Source organism: Theropithecus gelada, chromosome 14 (assembly GCF_003255815.1).
Source record: "Theropithecus gelada isolate Dixy chromosome 14, Tgel_1.0, whole genome shotgun sequence".
Taxonomy (NCBI): Eukaryota; Metazoa; Chordata; class Mammalia; order Primates; family Cercopithecidae; genus Theropithecus; species Theropithecus gelada.
Window position 1 is genome coordinate 56,983,385 of NC_037682.1, and position 19,799 is coordinate 57,003,183.

General features: G+C 38.0%; 1 protein-coding gene across 12 annotated transcripts in view; it reads left to right on the forward strand.

The window, feature by feature from the left end:
- Positions 1 to 19,799, forward strand: part of STK33 (serine/threonine kinase 33) — a 218,642-nt gene that overhangs the window by 24,412 nt on the left and 174,431 nt on the right. Inside the window, exon 2 of one of the 12 annotated variants that reach the window (XM_025358063.1) lies at positions 5,392 to 5,434. The exons of the other annotated variants lie outside the window; for them this stretch is intronic. The gene's annotated coding sequence lies outside the window, so the exon portion shown is untranslated. The remainder of the gene's footprint in view (positions 1 to 5,391; positions 5,435 to 19,799) is intronic. 12 annotated transcript variants of the gene reach the window in all.

Genomic DNA, 19,799 nt, shown 5'->3' on the forward strand with positions numbered 1-19,799 from the left:
AAAAAAAAAAAAAAAAAAAAATATATATATATATATATGTATGTATATATATTTTTAATATATATATATCTTTATATATATATCTTTCAGGCACCAGGCATAGTGACTCATCCCTGTAATCACAGTGACTTCAGAGGCTGAGGTTGGAGGATTGCGTGAGGCCAGGAGTTCGAGACCAGCCTGGGGAACATAGTGAGACCCTATCTCTAAAAAAAATAAAATAAAATAAATAAAAAATCTTTCATTTTTCTCTTCATCATGTTTATGTATTTCTGTACCCTGTTAGACATGTAGAACATATTTATATGATTCTTCATTTCTGGGGCATATTTTTGCAGATTTTGTATGCCCGTTAACTTTTAACTGGTTCCAAGACATTGTGGATTTAGGTGACTTCTTTAAATAGTGTTGGCTTTGTTCTGGCATGCAGTTAAGTTGCTTGAAATCAGTTGAAGCCTTTTGAGACTTGCTTTTAAGCTTAAGTAGGGCAGGTCTGGAGCGGTCTTTAGTCTAGGGATAATTTATCTCTGTTGTCAAGATGAAACCCTTCTGAAAATTCTACTTGCTGCCCTATGTATTAAGATATCTTTCCTCTCTGTCTGGCAGGAATAAGAATTGTTCCCAAATCTTGTATGAGATCTGGGAATTGTTCTGTCTTTCTTTTTCTTGCAAGGCAGTTCTCCTTCCTCTCCCACTCCCAACACGAGCCTTGGATAGTTTTTTTAAAATTAGTTTTTTATTGTGGTAAAATACATATAAAATTGACATTTTCACCTTTTTTTTTTTTTTTTTTTTTTTGAGATAGAGTCTCGGTCTGTCACCCAATCTGGAGTGCAGTGGCGCGATTAGCTGTTATTCAGCTCACTGCAAGCTCCGCCTCCCGGGTTCACGCCATTCACCTGCCTCAGCCTCCGGAGTAGCTGGGACTATGGCGCCCGCCACCATGCCCGGCTAATTTTTTGTATTTTTAGTAGAGATGGGGTTTCACCGTGTTAGCCAGGATGGTCTCGATTTCCTGACCTCATGATCTGCCCACCTCGGCCTCTCAAAGTGCTGGGATTACAGGTGTGAGCCACTGTGCCTGGCCCCATTTTAACCATTTTTAAGCGTATAATTAAGTGGCATTAATTACATTCACAATTTGTTACAACCATCACCACTATTTCCAAAACATTTTTATCACCCCAAACAGAAACTCTGTAAACTTTGCTAGTAACTCCTCATTTTCCCCTCCTATCCCTAGTAAACTTGAATTTACTTTCCATCTCTATGAATTTGCTTATTCTGGATATTTCATGTAGGTGGAATCATACAATGTTTTTTCTTTTGTGTCTGGCTTATTCTAGTTAGCATACTGTTTTCAAGGTTTTTCCAACTTGGGTAGTTTTGGCCTCGCATATGCTTGCATTAGCTCTTAGCCGAGACTCGTGTATCGTTTTGCAGATCTCGGAAGCTGTCTTTTGTGCAGCTCTTTCCCTCAACTAAGCTACACTGCTGGGCTTTTGGGGAGTTTGTTGCATTCTGGAAACTGCTTCTATGTGGTAAACTGGTGCAATCATGGAACTCTTCGTGTTTGCTTTCCCTCTCCCAGGTATTGCAGTGCCGTGTCTTGTGTGATTGTCCAAAAATCATTGTATCATGTGTTTTGTCCAGTTTTCTAGCAGTTTATGGCAGAAGGGTAAGACCTGTCCCCCTGTTATTCTGTCTTGATCAGAAGCAGAACTGTCCTCTGTGTCTGTGGGTGTGTGTAACAGCTTTTATTGAGATGTAATGGCCATACAATAAACTACCTATGCTTAAAGTGTACAATTTGATTTTTATATATGTGCACATCCATGAAACTGTTGCACAATCAAGATACTGAACATATCCATCACCCCTCAAAATTCCCTTATGTCCTTTTTAATGTCTCCATCCTGCCTGTCTCTGCCCTCCTCTGCATTCTCAGGCAACCTCTGAATATGTTTCTGTCACTGTAGGTTAGTTTGCATTTTCTGTGTAAATGGAATCATACAGTACTATGTTGTGTGCACCAATAACTTACTCATTTTTATTGCTGAGTAGTATTGCATTGTGTGGGTATACCACAATCGATTTATCCATTCACATGTTGATGGATGTTCATTTGGGTTGTTTCTAGTTTTTGACTATTACAAACAAAGCTGTTATACATTTGGATAAGGCTTTTTATAGACATATGTATTTATTTTTCTTTGGTGAATACCTAGGATTGGAATTATTCGTTCATAGGATAGATACATGTTTACCTTATAGAAGAGCTGTTTTCCAAAGTGGTTTTACCATTTTCCATTCCCACCCTCAACAAATGAGGGTTCTTGTTGCAAGAACCTCACATCCTCCCCTAATATTTGGTTTTGTCAGTCTTTTAAACTTTAATCTTTCTGGACGATGTGTAGGGATGTCTCATTGTGGTTTTAACTACATTTATCTAATGAGTAATAAGTTTGTGAAATTTTTTATCTGTTCATTGAACACTGATATATGCTTTATAAAGTATCTGTTCTTTTGGCCATTTTTTTTTGAAAACAGGTTATCTTTTTATTTTTGAGTTGTAGGAATTCTAATTTTGGATACAAGTTCTTTTTAGATGTATGTATTATGAATAGTTTCTCCCAGTCTGTGGCTTGCCAGTTACTCATTTTCTTTTTTCTTTTCTTTTCTCTTTTCTTTTCTTTTTTCTTTTCCTTCTTTGAGACAGGGTCTCACTCTGATGCCCAGGCTGGAGTGCAGTGGCACAATTATGGCTCACTGTAGCCTTGGGCTCAAGTGATTCTCCCATCTCAGCCTCCCAAGTAGCTGAGACCACAGGCGTGCGCCACCACGCCTGGCTAATTTTTGTATTTTTTGTAGAGATGGGGTTTTGCCATGTTGCCCAGGGTAGTCTTGAATTCCTGGGCTCAAGTAATCTGCCCACCTTGGCCTCCCAAAGTGCTGGGACTACTGGTGTGAGCCACCATTCCTGGTCACCTATTGATTTTCTTAATGGTGTCTTTTGAGGAACAGAAGTCTTACATTTTGATGAAGTCTAATTTATCAGTTTTTCTTTTATGGCTAATGTTTTGTTTTCTGTGTTCTTTCTAAGAAATCTTTAACTTATCTGAAAGTCATAAAAACATTCTGTGTTTTCTTCTAGAAGTTTTTAGTTTTAGGTTTTGCATTTGTGTATATGATCTATTTCAAGTTAATGTCTGTGGGTGGTATGAGATAGGAGTTGAAGTTCAATTTTTTTCCCCTCATGGATATACAGCTGTTTCAGCACCATTTGTTGAAGACTTTTCTTGTGTTGTTGAATTGCTTTGCCACCCTTGTCAAAAATCAGTTGACTTCTGTTTGTTTTAGTTGATTTGTCTATTCTTATACCAATACCACAGTGTCTTCATTATTGTGGCTTGATAGTGAGTCTTAAAACAAGGTAGTGTGAATCTTCCAATTTTGTTATTTTTCAAGATTGTTCTGGCTTTTCTGGGACCTTTGCCTTTACTGATGTATGCTAGAATCACTTTGCCAATTTCTATAAACTGTGCAGCCAGATTGAGAATCATAGAATAGACCTTGGTGAGTTCATGCCTTGTGATGTGTTTAAGAAGTCATTTTGGGGACCTTCTCCAGATAATATTCCTTGGGAGCACTGGGCTTTATTTGAATGTTTATGTCTTATAACTCCTAAAAAGGAAATTTATACTATACATACTTTTCTTTGGGTCTTTGCCTAGGTACATAGTTTCCTTGTCAACTTTAGTGTCTTTGGTGGAACTGACTTGTTACTGTTCCAATCTTAAGAATATAAATGTTGCTTTAGTACAAGAAAAATAAGAAGGTAATATAGCACATAATCCATTAAAGTCTGTTTACAAAGGATGTGTAAGAGAATACGATTTTTTTCTCTGTGGTATCAGAATCAGTCTTCCTTCTGCTGCATTATATTTCCTAGACAGTTATTAGGGAAATGTTCAGGGTCACAGTTTTATGGAACTGTACTTAGTGAAATATCAAATACTATAATAAATAGCTTTCTTGCTTTTATATTTCCAGATAAACTCAAGTTTTCAAAAAACTTCAAATAGTCTAATTTTTGCTGTTATCTTGAAATACATGCTTTAATAGCACCACACTTATTAGTGACTTTTAATAGTAGAGAGAATTATGTTGCAGTATGTATGATGCTTTCTAGAAGTTGTCTAACCATACTGTGGTATTCATTTTTGTAATTATTTTTGAGTTGTGGTTTTACATATATAATTCATTATCCACAATTTATGATCCCAGTTACATAAATCAGTTCTTTTAGTCTCTTGTAGTAAGTACATGTAAATGTTATGAATAATATTTTGGAGGAACTTTTATGCCATTTTAATGAGTTCATATTTGCATTGAATAACTGAATTGTAACTTGGAGTGTTCCCAGAATAGAAAATGTGAATTACTAAAATGAACTTGGGTACTTCAGGACTGTGATGGAAGAAACTAAGAACTATATTTTATTTAGTGATCATATTGTTTTATGATAAAAACAAGCTATTTTGCTCTGGGTGGCAATTATTTTGTACTAAGGAAGTACCTTGGAATTATAGACCATCCTTCAATTTTATGTGCATTCCTGTCAGCTGAAAATAATTGCTGATTTGGATTTTCCTTGGAAAGAGAGGTGGAGATTATATTATTAACTTTGTAGGGAGGCATTTTTTAGTCATTAATCAGATATATTGCTGTAGAAGCAATTGAATATTGTTTTAAAAAGTTCAGAATCTTGTAATATATGCCCAAAGAATAAGTTAATTATAGAAAAGTGCTACATTGTATGATTCAGATAATCTGAGACTGATGACTAGTTTAGTGTGTAGCTAGGTGCTAATTGTATGTGCTGTGGATATTAAATGTAAAAGGAGTTCAAGCCTGGAAAGATTCACATGGACTGGAGCTGTTAGTTTGTTTTTGGTTTAAAGGATAGAATTTGGTGTTATTCATCAAGCCGATATTGGGACAATGAAAAGACTTCCCAGTATTGCCTACAAAAGGTTATCCAGGTGTAGTTACATGCTTCTGATTTTCCCCGTTGTTCTGTTTATATAGGCATAGCTCATTTATTACGGGAAATGGGAGGAATAGCTGTATTGGTGCTATATTGGTTTGTTATAGCCAATCCCTAAAGAAATGTGTTCCTGTAAAGACTCTTTTGTTTTTCTTTATATCCTTTGAAATTATGATTTGCCTCCAGCCATAATTTCTTGCAGCCACAAATAGTAAAAACTAATACTTTTATAGCACTGAACTGTGTACCTAACTGTGTTCTAGATACATTTCATATTTTGACTAATTTGATCTTCATGATAACCCCATGTGGTAGGTAATATTCATTTTTTCATTTTACAGATGGGGAGCCAGATAAATGTTACATAGCTAGAAAGTGACAGAGGTGAGCTGTGAACCAGAGTCTCTACTGTTAACCCTAGTCGATGCTTGAATTGACTTAAGAATTAAATTTTATTAGTAATGTTTTAAACATTGTTATTATTATTATTATTTTGACATAGGGTCTCACGCTGTCACCCAGGCTAGAAGGCAGTGGCTCGATCTTGGATCATTGCAACCTCTACCTTCTGGGCTCAAGCAGTCCTCCCACCTCAGTCTCCCGAGTAGCTGGGACTACAGGCACATGCCACCACCCCGGCTAATTTTTTAGTATTTTCAGTAGAGATGGGGTTTTACCATGTTGCCCAGGCTTGTCTCAAACACTTCCACAGTGCTAGGATTACAGGCATGAGCCACCACGCCCAGCCTTAAACATTATTTTAACAATGTCATAGGTTAGGCAGTTATAACTGTATTAAAGTCCTGAGAAGCTCACTCAGTAATTTAAAAAATTTCCACTAGAGGTCAGTCTATCACTTGGCAATATAAATATTTTCTGCTTTCTTAGAAGTGCAAAATTTCATTTACTAAATTAAAGAAGTATGCTATGGAAGAGACTTGGGTAGCAGAATAAATTATGAATTGGAAACATAATAAAAAAGTAATCTTTATAGTAGTAAAAGCATATATGACTATTACAAGATGCAATATTGGTTCAATTGACTGTATTTGCAGAATTTAGTTAAGATATCCTATGAGATGCTATCTGGGCATAGGAAAGACTAATGACCCTGATCTTTAGTTGTTGCCTCTAAATGAACCACACATTAAACATTAGACCAATTTTTGTGTTACTAATACTTCAGATTCTTTTTGTTGACTCATTTAATTCAGTCAAGGACTTAAAGTATACCTGGAGAGTAACGAAATAGTGAAAAGATTGAATGTTTACTATTGAATGTTTACTAAGAGATATTCTGATAATTTTAAGGCAATGTGGGCCTAAGATTTTTAAAAAAGTAGTCTAGAGGCTTTTATTTCTCAACTCTCAAGTTTTGGAGATAACAAGGAATTGAATTAAGATGCAGAAACTGAGAGTCTATTTAGAAGCTGCATTTTGAGGTAATTTCTTTGCTTGTAAATGCAGTCATATTTTGGAAGGATAAAATATTAATTAACTAGAGTCTTAATCTGGAAGGATTAAATATAGTTGGAGAGTCTAGCATGGTCCTGAGTATAAAGTTATTAATCAGTTGACCAATGATGTTATTTATATGTAAATAATGATTTTGGCTTCTGTAGGTTAAATAAAGCCTTTTAGGCAGCCTTCAAACTAGCTGAAACAATCTGACTTGACTTCAGATTTGTCACACTGGAAATGAATGGCAACATGCGGAACAGGCCAGGACGGGGGGAGGTTACATAGGAGGGGTGGTTCGGCAGAGTTTGTAAGTTTGGATGGGTAATAACTTAACCCAGGGGATTGTTGGTGGAGGGGTGAGGGAGTCCTGTAAATAGAGATAGGCGGAAGCAGACAGGTTGTTTGGGTTCTAGGTAAACAAGGTGCATCTAAGACCTAAGAAGTCTTCAGAGGCAGCAGAGATGAACAAATGAACGTGAAGGTGAGAGTTAATGATATCTAATGGTACCTATCCCTTACTATGTACTTATTTATGTGCCAGGCACTGTGCTAAGAGCTTTATGTACAATATCTCTTTTTCTCCTTGTCATAATCTTGTGAGGTAGGTTCTAATCCCTTTTCGCAGACAAGATGACTGAGGCTGAATGAGTTTCAATAACTTGCCTTGGGTCTTAGAGCTTGTAAATGGCAAAACTGATATTTGAACTCAGGGCTTATGACTCCAGCTGTGAAACTCTGCTTTCTGATGCAGAAGGTATTTCTTTTTTTCCCCCAGTTTTATGCTGCCTGCAATGTAGGGATGGCCATAGGCTTATATCCAATGGGAAATTAACACCATGGGTAGACCCCAATTACAGCAAAAGCAGAGAGTTATAACTTCCAGGGAGGTGGGGGTTGGTATTTTTGTTAAAAATGTGAAGTTTTTTAACCTTTGACTGCAAATCACGGTGAAAAACCTATATTCTCCATGTAGTGCTGATTAGATGGTGGCGAATCCATCTCCTGTACTTTCACTACTTTGTTGTTTTTTTTCCTCTTTTCTAAAATCCACTAATTATCTTACTAGGTGTTCTCTCTGTTGACTCGGTTTCTCATAAATGACACTCCTGGAGATGCCCTCTCAAGGGCTTTCTAGAGTCATAATAGGAAGAGTAGTGGGCAAACCAAAAGGAAGTTTAGGGATCACTAATTTGGTCTGTCAGTGTACTTTTGTCACTTTATTTTTACACCTGCAGGCAGCAGTGCTTCTGAGACCTTTTAGTCCTTTAAAGATAGCTTTGATCCTAGATCTCTTTCTGCTTAGGATATGTTTTTGAAGGGATAAGGACAGAATGTCAGCTTTCTTCTCCCAAAGGCACCGGTTGTTGAATTTCCCCTGTAATCTGGGACTTTCATCATTTCCTCCATGTTGATGGTGGTGCTAGACCTGGGGAATAGCATTTATCTTTTGTTTTTTGACCCAAGTGACAGGTTAATGGTGAAAGGTCCATCAGCTAAGAATGCTTTTAATAAGGCCTTCTTTTTTGTGGTTTAGCTAGGGTCCATCTATGGTTAACTGCAAAAAGTATTTCCCAAGTTCCTTCAGTCTTTTCTTCTGAAGTTGCTTGAAGATAATACTTAGGAAGAGTACATCCACATGCTATACAAGGGCAAGCAAATGGAAAGTTCTCTTTCTATAGCTTTTTATCTCTTGGGTGAACCTTCGATTTATTTTGACAAAATAATACAGAATTCTTAACCTAGCAGTATAAAGTAACACCAGATTCACAAGGGCCAAACTCTTCTCAGCAGAGCAGGCTCAGCAGAATTGTGTAAGGCCAGAGTGCCTGCTTTCTTCCATAAGTCTTTGGGATTAAATTTACTCATCTCTGTTTTCAGTCCATCAATGCCCAAAGTCATCTCTCTCTTCTATTTGCTATTTCATAGAGAAGGAAGCCATTTGATGGGAATTTCCTAAATTCCCTACAACCAAATCTATATACCTACTTCCACCTGTTAGCAATCCATCTTCCTCAGGTAGCTTTCCAGCTGGCCTGCCTGCTACTTTCCACTCTTGATTCTCTTACATCCTGCCTCTAAAGTCATATTTTACAAATAAAAATCTGATTATGCCACTCTTCTACTGAAGAAGTGTTTATTTGCATGCTTGTAGGATAGAGCCTTAAATCTTTAACATACCTTATGAGGCCCTGTAGATATTGCTCCTTGCCTAACTCACCATTTTAGACTGACAGCAATGTAGCTCTGCCTCCCCCACCCCCCCCACAGTTCAGCCATACTGGTCCCTTTTAGTTTCCTCAAATCTGCCACGTTTCTTCCTGGTTCCTCTTTTTGGAATGCATTCCTCACTTCCCCTGGCTAACTGATTGGTGTCCTTCAGGTCACTGCTTTTGTTATTCTTTCTGGGAAATCCCAATGTAGTCATATCTTTTGTAATTATTAAGTTAGTGACATTATTTTCCAAGTGTTATTACCAGGAAGTTCAGTTCTCACTCTTGAAGACTTTTCCTTCACTTTGTGTATTGTGTAAGATCTGGGGGCTCCAAAAGGTTAGTCTCATGTACCACGTGGAGGGTGAACTCGAAATCTGAGAAGTACAATATAGCTGTTGCTGATAAAGACTGTTGCTGTTGCCGGGCGCGGTGGCTCAAGCCTGTAATCCCAGCACTTTGGGAGGCCGAGACGGGCGGATCACGAGGTCAGGAGTTCGAGACCATCCTGGCTAACACGGTGAAACCCCGTCTCTACTAAAAAATACGAAAAACTAGCCGGGCGAGGTGGCAGGCGCCTGTAGTCCCGGCTACTCGGGAGGCTGAGGCAGGAGAATGGCGTAAAAACCCGGGAGGCGGAGCTTGCAGTGAGCTGAGATCCGGCCACTGCACTCCAGCCTGGGCGACACAGCGAGACTCCGTCTCAAAAAAAAAAAAAAAAAAAAAGACTGTTGCTGTTGAAGAATGGTCCTGCGCAGCCCAGAGGGATTGATTAGTTGTGATGACCTGCCCAAGATGCAGACGGTACATTTTACATTCATATATGTACAGATTTACGTTCATACACTTAGTCATTGTTTGTCAAAGCATAATCTTGTGTCATCGTGGTTATAGGCTGGGTTAGAGTCACCCTTCCTCATGATCCCCTGGGCTAGATTGAGCTTGGGACACCAACCCAGACAACTCCTGCCTAGCGAGTATTATTTTGGTGCCATTTGTATCCCTTCTTGACAGAAGATTTTGGTCAGGGCAATGTTAGGTTTACTCCAGCAGCTAACTTTGAATACCAAGGAACACTCCCAGAGGCCTATGGGCTTTATATCTCAAGAAAAAAGATAGTTATTGCTAGGTTATATGCCCAAGGAAGGCCCTACTTACCCAGATACAGGGTATTTACTCATTTTTGCAATCTGTCACTATGGGAGGTGACTTAAGTGATTCTTCACAAAATAAAGTGAACTTCAAGGAGATTTTTGCCTCTCCTAGAACTGAGAAGCAACTCAGAGATTCTTTAGCTAGAATAATTTAATCCATAACACTTGGGGACTCTAATCTCTGCTTAAACAGCTACCCCTTTACTTAGTTATTGATCTGCTATTCTTGTGATTTTTAAAAATAGTAATAGTCTCTTTTCCCCACTATAATGCAAGCTCCAAGAGGGTAGGAAGTATTTCTGTCTTCTTTATTGCTGTATTTTCAGTGCCACCCAAAGTGCCTTGCACATAGTTAATATCCCATGGATATTTGATGAGTGAATGCATTTTAAGTTTTCCAAAGTAGAATTTAAATAGTAACTATTACTTCTAAGAATTATAGAAGATATTCAGAAAAGTAAAGCCATGCTAACCATATTCCCTGTTATGAAACTAATTGAGAATCAACAAATAGAATGAAAAGCAAGCAAACAAAAAAAAATCTGTGAAACTAGGAATGGCTCAGTTCCTAGCCATGGACTAGAATCTAATAGTATAATGAAATCAAAGGGGGATGCTAAAATCTGTTATACACCTGTTTAGATTGTAAACAGAGTGCAGATTTCACTGAAAGTGGGGGCCATGAATACCCTATCCTGTAAGGTTTTAGTGTTGGGACACGCCATGGGAAAACCTGGAAAATCTTCAAGGAATCCAGTGCATATCTCAAAAAGGAGACAGAGAGAAAGAGAGGAGAGAGAGACAACAGGACAGTATCTTTTGATTTCTAACCTGCCCTGAAGTGAAGAGGAAGAAAGAAGAAATGATAATGAGCTATGTAGCAGTTAACTGAATCAAATGAAAATAAATGAATAACTAATAAATTAGCAAACCAAAGCTAGTTAACTGCTTGACTCTTAAGCATGCAGAATGAAGTACATTTCAGATTAAAAATTATTTTAGCCAACAATTTCTAGAAAAATACATCTGTATTCACTTAAAGAAATTGAAGGGGAACATAGAAGTTTTAGAAATTGGAGTTAAGGAAAGCAAGGCAATCCCTCTCTAGTAGTCAGAGTCATAGGATGTGAGGCTTTATAGCTGTTGGCAGCCATGTTCTGTGCCTTGTGGGAGAAATTGGTCTGTCTGTGATAGTGACAGCCAAGCCAACACATTGAAGCAGAAATAAGAGACAAAAGAAAAATAGCCCTAGTTGAGATAAGCTGTCCTGGTGGTGGTCAAGTCTGTGATTCCAGTTATCCCTGAGGCTCAGTTACACTTTATACATTTCCTAGAGTTCTATGAGGTACTACATTGTCTTTCTAATAAATTCTTTTTATCTAAACTATTTCAGGTTAGGCTTATGCCATAGACTTTCAACTAGGAATTCTGTACGATATGTAGATAATACAGGCAGAGAAGATCCAACATATGTGTTATTGGTGTGCCTGATAGAGAGTAGAATGAATGGACAATAATTTCAGATGTATAATGGGGAAAAGACCACTAGAGATTAAAGGGATTAGTAATCTGCAGATTCAAAGAATACAGAGTTCTAAAAAATCTGAAACAGGATGATCAATATCAAATAAGTATGTAACAGTCAAGTTAGTTCTGCTTCAAGATTAAAAAAAGAATTGCCAAGCATCCTGACAGAAAAAGCAAGTCACCAAAAGGGGGAAAATGAGATTGGTTTCTGACATCATGGTAATAGCCAAAGCCAGGAGGCAGTTGAACAGTGTCTCTTGAATTTTGGTGGACTGTGTGTAGGCAGGGAATAGTGTGACCCACAGATTTAATACCTGGTCAAGCTCTTATTTATACATAAGGATAACAACTAATATTCTCAAACATTCAAAGACCTAGTCCCTGAAAAAATGCCTCATGAGTAAAATTAATCATCTAAGTGATAAATAAAAAGAACTTGGGAATGAAGAAGCAGAGATAGGAAAGGGTTGAGAGGGCATATGGAATCTATTTAAAAATAGACCAAGTAAAGTCTGAATAACTGCGTACTATGAAAACAGAAGAAAATGTAAAGGCTCTAAAATTAATATTGAATAAAGGATTTCTATAACAGATAAAGAGGGGGAAGGGGGAATAGGTAGAGGTTTATAAAAGCGTATGAACTCCCATTTATCTTTGTGGAGAGAGAGTCAGTAGATATAGCCTGTAGTTGATGAATTTGCTAGTCAGAATTGAAATCTAGGCACTGCCACATACCAGCTATCCATTCTCAGAAGAGTTTAAATCTCATAAGTAGTTATAGAATTTTTGTCTGTATCTTGGAGGTAATGATACTACTCACCTACTAGGGTTGTTGTAAAGATTAAATACAATAATGTGTGTGAGGTACTTAGAACAGTGCCTGGCCTGAAGTAAGCATTCAGTGAAAATTACCAATTATTTATTATTATTTTAAGGCAAAAACATGAGTAGATAATTTTATAATCTTGGGGCAGAGAAGGCCTTTCTAAGCATAACTCTCAACCTAGTGACCATAGAAGAAAAGATTAATTATTTTACTTCATAAAAGCTAAAAACTTGAAGATGGCCGAATAGTAATGCCTCCAGCTCCCAATGTGAGCGACACAGAAGATGGGTGATTTCTGCATTTTCAACTGAGGTACCGGGTTCATCTCACTGGGTCATGTTGGACAGTTGGCACTGGTCCATGGGTGCAGCCCGACCAGCGAGAGCTGAAGCAGGGTGAGGCATCGCCAGGGGGAAGGGAATTCCTTTTCCTAGCCAAAGGAAATTGAGACACACAACACCTGGGAAATCGGGTAACTGCCACCCTGATACTGTGCTTTATCAAGGGTCTTAGCAAACAGCACACGAGGAGATTATATCCCACACCTGGCCCAGAGGGTCCCACGCCCACAGAGCCTCCCTCATTGCTAGCACAGCAGTCTGAGATCTAACTGCAAGGCAGCAGCGAGGCTCCAGGAGGGGCGCCCGCCATTGCTGAGGCTTAAGTAGGTAAACAAAGCCACTGGGAAACTCGAATTGGGTGGAGTCCACCACAGCTCAAGGAGGCCTGCCTGCCTCTGTAGACTCCTCCTGTGGGGATAGGTCATAGCTAAACAAAAAGCAGCAGAAACCTCGGCAGAGGTAAATGCCCCCGTCTGACAGCTTTGAAGAGAGCAGTGGATCTCCCAGCATGGAGGTTGAGATCTGAGAACGGACAGACTGCCTGCTCAAGTGGGTGCCTGACCCCTGAGTAGCCTAACTGTGGGACATCCCCCATTTGGTGCAGACCGACACCTCACACCTCACATGGTGGGGTACACCCTTGAGACGAAGTTTCCAGAGCAAGAATCAGACAGCAACACTCACTGTTCAGCAATATTCTATCTTCTGCAGCCTCCGCTGCTGATACCCAGGCAAACAGGTCTGGAGTGGACCTCAAGCAAACTCCAACAGACCTACAGCTGAGGGTCCTGATTGTTAGAAGGAAAACTAACAAACAGAAAGGACACCCACACCAAAACCCCATCAATACATCACCATCATCAAAGACCAAAGGCAGATAAAACCACAAAGATGGGGAAAAAGCAGTGCAGAAAAGCTGGAAATTCAAAAAATCAGAGCGCATCTCCCCCTCCAAAGGAATGCAGCTCATCGCCAGCAACGGAACAAAGCTGGACGGAGAATGACTTTGACAAGTCAAGAGAAGAAAGCTTCAGTCGATCAAACTTCTTAGAGCTAAAGGAGGAACTAAAAGAAACTAAAAACCTTGAAAAAAGATTTGACGAATGGCTAACTAGAATAACCAAAGAAGAGAAGTCCTTAAAAAACTGATAGAGATGAAAACCATAACACGAGAAATACGTGACAAATGCACAAGCTTCAGTAACTGAGTCCATCATCTGGAAGAAAGAGTATCAGCGATTGAAGATCAAATGAATGAAATGAAGTGAGAAGAGAAGTGTAGAGAAAAAAGAGTGAAAAGAAATGAACAAAGCCTCCAAGAAATATGGGATTATGTGAAAAGACCAAATCTACGTCTGATTGGTGTGCCTGAAATTGACGGGGAAAATGGAACCAAGTTGGAAAACACTCTGCAGGATATCATCCAGGAGAACTTCCCCAACCTAGTAAGGCAGGCCTAACATTCAAATTCAGAAAATACAGAGAATGCCACAAAGATACTCCTCGCGAAGAGCGACTCCAAGACACATAATTGTCAGATTCACCAAAGTTGAAATGAAGGAAAAAATGTTAAGGGCAGCCAGAGAGAAAGGTCAGGTTACACACAAAGGGAAGCCCAGCAGACTAACAGCAGATCTCTCGGCAGAAACTCTACAAGCCAGAAGAGAGTGGGGGCCAATATTCAACATTCTTAAAGAAAAGAATTTTCAACCCAGAATTTCATATCCAGCCAAACTAAGTTTCATAAGTGAAGGAGAAATAAAATCCTTTACAGATAAGCAAATGCTTAGAGATTTTGTCACCACCAGGCCTGCCTTACAAGAGTTCCTGAAGGAAGCACTAAACATGGAAAGGAACAAGAGGTACCAGCCATTGCAAAAACATGCCAAAATGTAAAGTCCATTGATGCTAGGAAGAAACTGCATCAACTAGCGAGCAAAATAACCAGCTAATATCATAATGACAGGATCAAGTTCACACATAACAATATTAACCTTAAATGTAAATGGACTAAATGCTCCAATTAAAAGACACAGACTGGCAAATTGGATAAAGAGTCAAGACCCATCAGTCTGCTATATTCAGGAGACCCATCTCACATGCAGAGACACACATAGGCTCAAAATAAAGGGATGGAGGAAGATCTACCAAGCAAATGGAAAACAAAAAAAAAAGCAGGGGTTGCATCTTAGTCTCTGATAAAACAGACTTTAAACCATCAAAGATCAAAAGAGACAAAGAAGGCCATTACATAATGGTAAAGGGATGAATTCATCAGGAAGAGCTAACTCTCCTAAATATATATGCACCCAATACAGGAGCACCCAGATTCATCAAGCAAGTCCTTAGAGACTTACAAAGAGACTTAGACTCCCAGACAATAATACTGGGAAACTTTAACACCCCACTGTCAACATTAGACAGATCAACGAGACAGAAAGTCAACAAGGATATCCAGGAATTGAACTCAACTCTGCACCAAGCGGACCTAATAGACATCTAGAGAACTCTCCACCCCAAATCAACAGAATATACATTCTTCTCAGCACCACATTGCTCTTATTCCAAAATTGACCACATAGTTGGAAGTAAAACACTCCTTAGCAAATGTAAAAGAACAGAAATTATAACAAACTGTCTCTCAGACCACAGTGCAATCAAACTAGAACTCAGGACTAAGAAACTCAATCAAAACCGCTCAACTACATGGAAACTGAACAACCTGCTCCTGAATGACTACTGGGTACATAACAAAATGAAGGCAGAAATAAAGATGTTCTTTGAAACCAATGAGAACAAAGATACAACATACCAGAATCTCTGGGACACATTTAAAGCAGTGTGTAGAGGGAAATTTATAGCACTAAATGCCCACAAGAGAAAGCAGGAAAGATCCAAAATTGACACCCTAGCATCACAATTAAAAGAACTAGAGAAGCAAGAGCAAACATTCAAAAGCTAGCGGAAGGCAAGAAATAACTAAGATCAGAGTAGAACTGAAGGAGACAGAGACACAAAAAACCCTCCAAAAAATCAATGAGTCCAGGAGCTGGTTTTTTGAAAAGATCAACAAAATTGATAGACTGCTAGCAAGACTAATAAAGAAGAAAAGAGAGAAGAGTCAAATAGACGCAATAAAAAATGATAAAGGGGATATCACCACCGATCCCACAGAAATACAGACTACCATTAGAGAATACTATAAATACCTCTACGCAAATAAACTAGAAAATCTAGAAGAAATGGATAATTTCCTGGACACTTACACTCTCCCAAGACTAAACCAGGAAGAAGTTGAATCGCTGAATAGACTAATAGCAGGCTCTGAAATTGAGGCAATAATTAATAGCCTACAAACCCAAAAAAGTCCAGGACCAGACGGATTCACAGCCGAATTTTACCAGAGGGTACAAGGAGGAATTGGTACCATTCCTTCTGAAACTATTCCAATCAATAGAAAAAGAGGGAATCCTCCCTAACTCATTTTATAAGGCCAACATCATCCTGATACCAAAACCTGACAGAGATACTACAAAAAAAGAGAATTTTAGAGCAATAACCCTGATGAACATTGATGCAAAAATCCTCAATAAAATTCTGGCAAACTGAAAACAGCAGCACATCAAAAAGCTTATCCACCATGATCAAGTGGGCTTCATCCTGGGATGCAAGGCTGGTTCAACATACGCAAATCAATAAATGTAATCCAGTGTATAAATAGAACCAAAGACAAAAACCACATGATTATCTCAATAGATGCAGAAAAGGCCTTTGACAAAATTCAGTGGCCTTTCATGCTAAAAACTCTCAATAAATTCGGTATTGATGGAACATATCTCAAAATAATAAGAGCTATTTATGACATACCCACAGCCAATATCATACTGAATGAGCAAAAACTAGAAGCATTCCCTTTGAAAACTGGCACAAGACAGGGATGCCCTCTCTCACCACTCCTATTCAACATAGTGTCGGAAGTTCTGGCTAGGGCAGTCAGGCAAGAGAAAGAAATCAAGGGTATTCAGTTAGGAAAGGAAGAAGTCAAATTGTCCCTGTTTGCAGATGACATGATTGTATATTTAGAAAACCCCATTGTCTCAGCCCAAAATCTCCTTAAGCTGATAAGCAACTTCAGCAAAGTCTCAGGATACAAAATCAATGTGCAAAAATCACAAGCATTCTTATACACCAGTAACAGAAAAACAGAGAGCCAAATCATGAATGAACTCCCATTCACAATAGCTTCAAAGAGAATAAAATACCTAGGAATCCAACTTACAAGAGATGTAAAGGACCTCTTCAAGGCGAACTACAAACCACTGCTCAGTGAAATCAAAGAGGACACAAACAAATGGAAGAACATACCATGCTCTCGGATAGGAAGAATCAATATTGTGAAAATGGCCATACTGCCCAAGGTAATTTATAGATTCAATGCCATCCCCATTAAGCTACCAATGAGTTTCTTCACAGAATTGGAAAAAACTGATTTAAAGTTCATATGGAACCAAAAATGACCCTGCATTGCCAAGACAATTCTAAGCCAAAAGAACAAAGCTGGAGGCATCACGCTACCTGACTTCGAACTATGCTACAAGGCTACAGTAACCAAAACAGCATGGTGCTGGTACTGGTACCAAAACAGAGATATAGACCAATGGAACAGAACAGAGCCCTCAGAAATAATACCACACATCTACAGCCATCTGATCTTTGACAAACCTGAGAGAAACAAGAAATGCGGAAAGGATTCCCTTTTTAATAAATGGTGCTGGGAAAATTGGCTAGCCATAAGTAGAAAGCTGAAACTGGATCCTTTCCTTACTCCTTATACGAAAATTAATTCAAGATGGATTAGAGACTTAAATGTTAGAACAAAAACCATAAAAACGCTAGAAGAAAACCTAGGTAGTACCATTCAGGACATAGGCATGGGCAAAGACTTCATGTCTAAAACACCAAAAGCAATGGCAACAAAAGCCAAAATTGACAAATGGGATCTCATTAAACTAAAGAGCTTCTGCACAGCAAAAGAAACTACCATCAGAGTGAACAGGCAACCTACAGAATGGGAGAAAATTTTTGCAATCTACTCATCTGACAAAGGGCTAATATCCAGAACCTGTAAAGAACTCAATCAAATTTACAAGAAAAAAACAACCCCATCAAAAAGTGGACAAAGGATATGAACAGACATTTCTCAAAAGAAGACATTCATACAGTCAACAGACACATGAAAAAAGTCAGGAAACAACAGGTGCTGGAGAGGATGTGGAGAAATAGAAATGCTTTTACACTGTTGGTGGGACTGTAAACTAGTTCAACCATTGTGGAAAACAGTGTGGTGATTCCTCAAGGATCTAGAACTAGAAATACCATTTGACCCAGCCATCCCATTACTGGGGATATACCCAAAGGATTATAAGTCATGCTCCTATAAAGACATACACACGTATGTTTATTGAGGCACTATTCACAATAGCAAAGACTTGGAATCAACCTAAATGTCCATCAGTGACAGACTGGATTAAGAAAATGTGGCACATATACACCGTGGAATACTGTGCAGCCATAGAAAAGGATGAGTTGGTGTGCTTTGTAGGGACATGGATGCAGCTGGAAACCATCATTCTCAGTAAACTATCACAAGAACAGAAAACCAAATACCGCATGCTCTCACTCATAGGTGGGAATTGAACAATGAGATCACTTGGACACAGGAAGGGGAACATCACACACCGGGGCCTATTGTGGGGAGGAGGGAGGAGGGAGGAATAGCATTAGGAGATATACCTAGTGTAAATGACGAGTTAATGGGTGCAGCACACCAACAGGGCACATGTATACATATGTAACAAACCTGCACATTGTGCGCATGTACTCTAGAACTTAAAGTATAATTAAAAAAAAAAAAAGAATTCGTATGAAGTGCTGACATGTAAACCCAAGGATATATAATGTTTACTATTGAAACCGTTTACTAAAGAAAATAAGAGACATGGTTAGCTGAATAATCAAGCAAGTATTCAAAATAAAATTAAATTTAATAATAAAAAAAACTAAAAACTTTTACATGACAAAATCACCATGACAAGAATCAACAAACAAATACCCAAGTAGGGGAGAATGATTGCAATATATTTGACAGAAGAAGGATTGATATCATTAATATTTAGGGATCAGTGGTAAGTGAACAAGAAAAAGATGAGAAAAAATCAGTATGAACAGATATTTTACAGAAAAAATTTTGAAAAAATACTTAACCTCATTTATAATTAAGAAGGTAAAAATTAAAATAAGATGCTATTTTTCATTTACCAAACTGACAAAGATGAAAAAGTTCAAAAATATCTAATGATAGCATGTGGTAAAATGCACTCTCAGATCCTTTCTTGAGGGCGGTCTGACATTTATCAAAATAATAAATACACATTTATCTCTGCAGTGCTACTGCTAAGAGTATGTTCTACAAATATATTCATCTCAGTGTACAAAGATATATGTAAAAGGTTATTGCATATAACATCATTTATAATAGAAACAATTTGGAAGCAATTTACTTGACTATTGATATGGACTTGTTAAATAATTTAGAATGCTTATCTATATTGGAATATTATATAGCCATTAAAACAAAAGATGTGTAAATATATATATGGATAATGAAAAAATGGTTAGGCTATAATACTTAGAAAAAGAGTAAGTTAGTGATAATAGGTATAGTATGAGCTTATTTACAATAATATATGATTTATACTTAGGCTGTATATATGCAAAGAAAATTTCTAGAATGTTACACAGAACCATTGGAAATGATAATCTCTGAGATGGAGAATGGAGATTCTATGGACTCTTCATTTTATCCCCTCTGGACTCTTTCACTTTTTATTGCAGCAATTATTTTCTAATTTTATAGTAATTAAAAGCAACCAAAAATAATATTTTAGCCGGTAGTGACTATGTTGCTTTTGAAAATGGAATTTAATATTCTGGGAATAAAATTATGGGGTAAAATAGTAAAACAAATAAGTAAGTTCAACTAATGTTTGTTCAACAAAGATTTAGGAAGCTCCTACTTTGCATGATGTACTAAACTGAGAGCTTAACCTGTGGAACAGATAATACTTGATAAATGCTAAAAATAGCGGTTCAGACATTTCTCCTAGAGGTTAAATTTTCTTAATTAAAACCAGATGAAATGAAGTCTGTTAGTGAACACTGTTTTTACTA